This window comes from Triticum dicoccoides, chromosome 5B (genome assembly GCF_002162155.2).
Source record: "Triticum dicoccoides isolate Atlit2015 ecotype Zavitan chromosome 5B, WEW_v2.0, whole genome shotgun sequence".
Classification (NCBI taxonomy): Eukaryota; Viridiplantae; Streptophyta; class Magnoliopsida; order Poales; family Poaceae; genus Triticum; species Triticum dicoccoides.
The window spans coordinates 365,997,871-366,004,027 of record NC_041389.1 but is presented as its reverse complement, the minus strand read 5'-3'; the positions used below and the strand labels follow the sequence as shown (position 1 = coordinate 366,004,027).

Below are 6,157 nucleotides of genomic sequence, written 5' to 3'. Positions count from 1 at the left end.
TCGAGAATTGATGAGCTTTTTTAGAATCGATGAATTCTTTTCAAAATTGATGAACTTTTTCTGAATTTGTGAACTCTTTTTCAAAGTTGATGAACTTTTTTTTCAAAGTTGATGAACACTTTTTCATATTTGTGAACTTTTTTTAGAATCTATGAACCTTTTTTTGAAGTTGATGAACTTTTTTTAAATTTGCGAACCTTTTTGAAAATCGATGAACTTTTTTTCAACATCAATGAACACATTTTCGAAATCAGTGAACTTTTTTGAGTGCATGAACTTTTTTCTAATACGTGATTTTCTTTAATAGGTGAACTTTCAAATTTCGTTCACATCTTTTTCAAAAAAGTTCATGTTTTCCTAATATTTATGCGCAGTAAATAGCGCGCTACAGTTTGTTGTTAAACCTCTAGCACTAAATTGTGTCACAAGTGGCTAGTGGCTTTAGTGGTTATGCGAGCACTTCGTAGTTTTGGGCCGACCCATCAGGTGCAGCTGCGAGCGCCAGTACCCTGAACGGGCGCATAAAGCGCCATATAGTTCTCGATCCCACCTCACAGTTCCAAAAAAACCAACCAAAACCACGTCCACGTAGTTCTCTCGCAAGCGACAGAATCGAACGAAAATAAACCTACGAAGAAAAACTAGCGGGAAAAAAAACCTCCACGACCCGCACGCAAGAACGAGCGAGGCCTCCAGGTCCAGGGTGCCCACCTCTCTTTCTCTCTCGCCTCCCACCCTCACCCTCCCGATCTGGTCGCCGCCCACCCTCACCCTCCCGATCTCGTGAGCTGCAGGGGAAATCGGCCTCCAGAATCACCACCACTGATGCCGCTTGCTTCCCCTCCGCAACCTGCCACTTGCGACGGACCGAGGTCGCCGATGTGTGCTCGACGCAGCCGCCCGGAGCTACTTCGCCCTTGACGTCGAGGAGGGCGTGGACTTGATCGAGCTCCCGGCCGCCCTGCTCCTCCACAGACTATCTCTATCCTCAGTCGTCCTCTCTTCTAACAGATCGCGTGCCAGCCCTTGCGATCTTGGATCGGGCTATGTGATTGAGCAACGGGGCATGGTGATTTTGGTGACGGAGGGAGATCCCTGATGCCATCGCCGCCATGGCTGAGATGATAGAGAAGAAGGCCGACAACCTGGATGCCTTCAAGTAGTCCGTCGATCTAGTACTACCACGACCTCTGCTCTCTTCTCCTCCCTCTAGGTTTGGGTGCAAGGATAGCCTAGGCGTGGTGGTGCTTGGGGAAATTTTAAAGCTTGGGCCTTTACGGAGTAGGACTGATCTACGGCTTTAGGAGTAGTTGCTTTAGATTGGTGTTCATGTACAGATTGCTATATGAGAATATACTGCGTACTGGTCAAATCTCAAAACAAATGGCCCATTCTGACCATAACTATTCCAAAAGCATTGATAGAAGTTCAATGACAACATTGATGCCAATACTATATGATAGTTCAATTCTCTTGCTGTAGTAATGTCTTAAATGGGAGAATGTTTTGATGATGTTGTTTGCTTTCTGTTCTCAACTTTTCATCATTTTAGATCACTTTATGGATAGTTCAATACTAGATTTTTGGGATTAACTGTAACATTATGTGAATATGTTCATACAGTTCTAAAATCAATGTTCATCAGCAGCTAGCCTTCTAACTAAATAATATTTTCATAAGGGCTTCTCTAAACTGGTACGCTCTCTCGCCGGTATGTGTTTTGAGGCATAGGATGGTGGGGCACTCTGCAAGGTCGTCTTCGGTCATGGCTACAACTTTTAATGAGAAGGGGATTTATGCTTGGCAGACTGGCCCCTGGTGAGCAAGTCATTGTCGCCGCCTTTGCTTCCCAGGTTGCCTTGGCTTTGTATTGGCGTGTGCTGCTCCTGCAGCCCCTGCCGTCCGCCTCCTTAGGTTGGGCACCACTGCCACTACTGAAGTTTCCATTGCGTCCATAAGCCAAGGCAGCTTACTTGCGAGGCACAGATTGCACCATGGGCGACATCTTGCTATGCATGGCCACTGATGCCATCATGCGTAGGTGGGTTCCAGTTTGACGACCTGTCTACTAAGTCTCCATGCATGATCTGCTTCTTTCCTGTACTTCCTCCATCTACTGTTACACTATCTTGCAAATACGGCTTACCCTGTTTGATGTCATGTTGCTTCGTCAGTTGTGTATTGCCCCTAACTATGGCGTATCGTACAACCATCCGAGTCATGTCATAAATAAACTCTGTTTTTTCTGATGTGCCAGGATGATTTACTAAATTTAGCTCTCAGTGTCATGTTCCATTTATTTTATAGTGCTTTCACAGGGGCTAATTGGTAGACTGTTATACGGGAAGCTAGAAATTTTCTGATCCATTCTTGTGCCTAATGGCAGGCAAGTCTGCACTTAAAAGTTGATAGGTTGAACAAGCAGTTGAGAGAAGCCGTTGTCTGGCTATGGGTATTTTCTTGCCTATTTGCTCAATTATTAATTGAATGGATAATTGTGTCCCCTCAATATTGTATCATATAATTTTTTTTATATCAACTGAATTAGTTCTCTAAATCCGTTGATATTTTGTGAAGCTTGAAGCTTTATTTCTCGCGCTTCATGACATTAATTTTGTGTTCAGATTCAGGATTTATTTCTTGTACTGGATGATAGCAGGGATTAGTGGATTACTGCCACACGCTAATGTGATCATCCATGTCTGATCAGGTGCCTTAGGTTTGTGATAAGGAAGTATGCAAATTGTTCTGGACGCAGAGTATGTGAACTCGAGCACCTATGAACTCGTTATCTATCCCGTTCGGTACTGCGTTGTGATTCGTTGCATTGAATGCGCCTGACAGGTCCGTGTTCGACCAGGAATTGCAAAATTGAGATATACGTAGTGGGGCAGACCTGTCAGGTGGGCAAGGACCGTGACGGCCGTTTGTACGGCGTCTACTGATCAGAGCAGAGCTGTGGCTCGAGATGTGGACGCCGTCATGGTCCACGGTTCAGAACTGCTGCTTTCCAGTTAGTTCGACAGACACCGAGTAAATGCAGTGGTGGGTAGCTGGGAGAGGCTGTGTCCTATCTCACGAGTGTGGAGCTTTCCTATCTGAACAATGGCGAGACGGCGGAGCCACCGTGTGCGAGGAGGCGATTGCTGCTACTCGCGAAGATGGAGTTCTTGATGCAACCGATTAGCACATGCGGATCGGTTTGGTTTTTGTGTTAGTTTCTGGGCATTATTGTAGATCTCATCTCGGCGTGGTTTTCCTTTTGCAGCTACCGGTGGAGATGCAGGACTGTGCTGGAGGAGGATGTGAACGATAGCGACATACCCTTGGAGCACCGCCTGCCGGCGAGCTGACGGCCTTGTCTGCATCAAGTGCGGGCATGCAGATCTGTGTGGCAGAGGTGGCTCCACAGGAGGCAGCTGTAGAAACAGCTCAAGCATCCGAGTATTCATTGGAGCAAAATCGACCCAAAAAGTCCAGGTTGGACGCGTAGGTATACAATTTTTGCTCACTCGTTTTATCAGTTGTCCAAGCGTATAAAATTTCAGTATGAGAAAAGGCTAGTTCAGGCATTCATTGAGTTCTTCAGACTCCTTGTTCAAGTACAAATTCAAAAATGCAGTCTTTGCATGTAGCACTGGGCTATTTGATTCTGTTGTACGTCTGCTTGTGCCTGTGAAATTATCATGATTTTTTTAGACGGTGAAATTATCATGATCAGGTGCTTGGTTACTAGCAACTGTAATACTATATTAGTATGTTAATTCAAAGGCTTATGCTGCAGAGTAAAGTCCAGGCCTGTTTTGATTCAGAATTAGTTTTATCAGATAATTATGATGATCAGGTGCTTGATGGAGTCTGATGATGCCCATCTGTTTTGATTCAGAATTAGTTTTATAGCCTTACCAAATATTGATCGACATTATACCCCTGCAGAGTAAGGATTGGTACTGCTGAGCCTGATAGAAAACCATTCCCAGGAAGGGTTTCAGCAGTGGAATGTTTTGCTGAAAACCCCGACAACAATGTCACTACCAAAACTAGGGATTAACTTTGATACACTGGGAGCAGTCTAAATGTGCAGAGGACAAAATACATGCAGGAGATGGTCTGCGGTTGTGCGGTATGTTCAACTACTTGCTTAATTCCATAATGCAGTGCTAGCTCACTGGAGTGCTGAATTATGAAGCTGACGTTTTGGTTTGTTCATTTGTTATAGAGGGGAAGCTAATAGTTGAGAACACGCACTCTTGCCGTTTGTGAATGCCCTGCTCTCATAGGACTATTACGTTCAAAGGACAATGGTTGGTACATGGCCGAGCATCACGAGGAGCACAACCACTCGCTTTCTCCCACTTATGGTCAGACAATACATTAGATGTCACACAAACATATAGATGTGTACAACAGGGATTTGGTGAAAAACCTGCAGCAGAAAATTGTGAACCTAGCAAAGGTATACAACATTATCGGTTTTGGGAAAATGGATAATGTGCCTTGCAAAAAGAGCTCTATGGAACCTGTGTGAAAATAAGCCGTGAACAAGCAGAAGATGAGACAATGAAGGTGTTTCAAGAGCTTGGTTCCAAAGATCAACACTTCACTTATCGGGTTCAAGCTGACAAGGAGGGGAGGATCAACAGTCTGAAGTGGGCTAATGTGAACAACAAATTGCAGTACACCTTCGGAACAACATATAGGATAAATCTAAACGACATGCCTTTTGGTCTATTTGTTGGAGTGAAAAATCATTTACAGAGCAGGCGTGCTTGTTTGTGATGAGACAGTTGAAACATTTGTGTTAAAGAACTATGTGCCAACAGGGGTATTCTGCGCCAAGATGAGTAGTACACAACACAGCAAGAGTGCAAATCATATATTAAAGAACTATGCGCCACCAGGATGCCCCATGCTTATGTTTGTGAGAAATTATATGAGGTTGCAGTTTGACAGGGAAGTAGAAGAGAAGTACGAGGAGAAGCGGACGAGAATTGTAATATGGTTTCATTATTTACTATACAAATATTTAGTTGTGTTTGACATGGACCATCATGGGTGCATTGCAAGGTTTGATAACTGTTGCCAATTCAGAAGGGGGATTTGCCTCATTGAAGATACAGATAAATGATTTTCTGACCTCATATCGATTCTCACTTCCATTCCTCATGTCTCCTATGTCTTGTGTCTCTTACATAGGCAGAACGACCTGGGCCGTAGATTATACGGTGAACGAGGGCGGCGGCAACACTAGAGCGCGACAAGGCTGGTTGAGGTATAATTTATTTAAATCATTTACTTACAGACTAATGTTCGCTATGCTTCTCTTAGTGAACGCGTGTAATTTTGTGTGAGAGCATCATGGGTGCACTGCTAATTTAATAATCTTAGCAATGTAATGTTAATCCACCTAATAAGATATAATAGCTACAATTAGCAGACATGCATCCATCTTCATGTTTCTATGGTATTAATCATTTGGGAGTAAATTTGCTAACCCCAGATCCTGAAATATACTTTTTTTATCAGTTCTGCTAGAACTCATCTAGATGAGATATAATTTGGTCTCATTCACCTTTTATAGCCATTGGATGTGATGCTATAAGATGCGTGTGTGCTGACGTGGATTGTATCTGTTCTTGTTTTCAAAGTGAATGAGACCAAATTATATCTCATCTAGATGAGTTCTAGGTACTCCCTTTTTTTATAGAACTCTACATCTCGCTGGAGTGAACTTGTTTCCCAGATGTCTCATGCCAAAGTCTGAGGCACTTGCGTACTTAGCCATGCCATTAAGAAGCCAAATCCATAGGTGGTATTCATCCGCACTGTTGCCTGACTGTGAAGCTCCGCCACCATGCGAAACCCTATCAAGCCACTCAATGTATTCTTCTTTCTTCTGATTGCATGTTTTGTATATGTGGATGCTCGTTTTTTTACGTGCGCGTGCAGTGCGCGTGAGTGTGTGGCAGAGTCCATGTCGTTTTGGTACTTATATGTTCAATGTATATATACACATAAATTGTGTTTCTCTTGCTAGACCGTAATAAACATAACAATATCATCGTCAGCCTTGCCTCTGCTCCCAGCTACCTTCGCTTGAATAAGTCAATGTTACTCCTCCTTTTGGCCTAAGTAGTTGGCTACGACGATGTGCACT

At 43.6% G+C, this 6,157-nt stretch overlaps 1 long non-coding RNA gene across 6 annotated transcripts; it reads left to right on the top strand.

Annotated features, from left to right (window-relative positions):
* Nucleotides 1-680: 680 nt before the first annotated feature.
* On the top strand, nucleotides 681-5,138 carry LOC119309159. 6 transcript variants are annotated; one of them, XR_005150378.1, is made up of 5 exons: nucleotides 681-2,041; nucleotides 2,387-2,452; nucleotides 2,711-3,493; nucleotides 3,937-4,123; nucleotides 4,220-5,138. It is a non-coding gene; the product is annotated as an uncharacterized LOC119309159 (long non-coding RNA). The 6 variants fall into 6 exon arrangements; XR_005150375.1 differs by having other exon boundaries at nucleotides 2,387-2,759; nucleotides 2,845-3,493; XR_005150377.1 differs by having other exon boundaries at nucleotides 681-2,452; nucleotides 2,711-2,759; nucleotides 2,845-3,493.
* The last annotated feature ends 1,019 nt before the right edge of the window (nucleotides 5,139-6,157 follow it).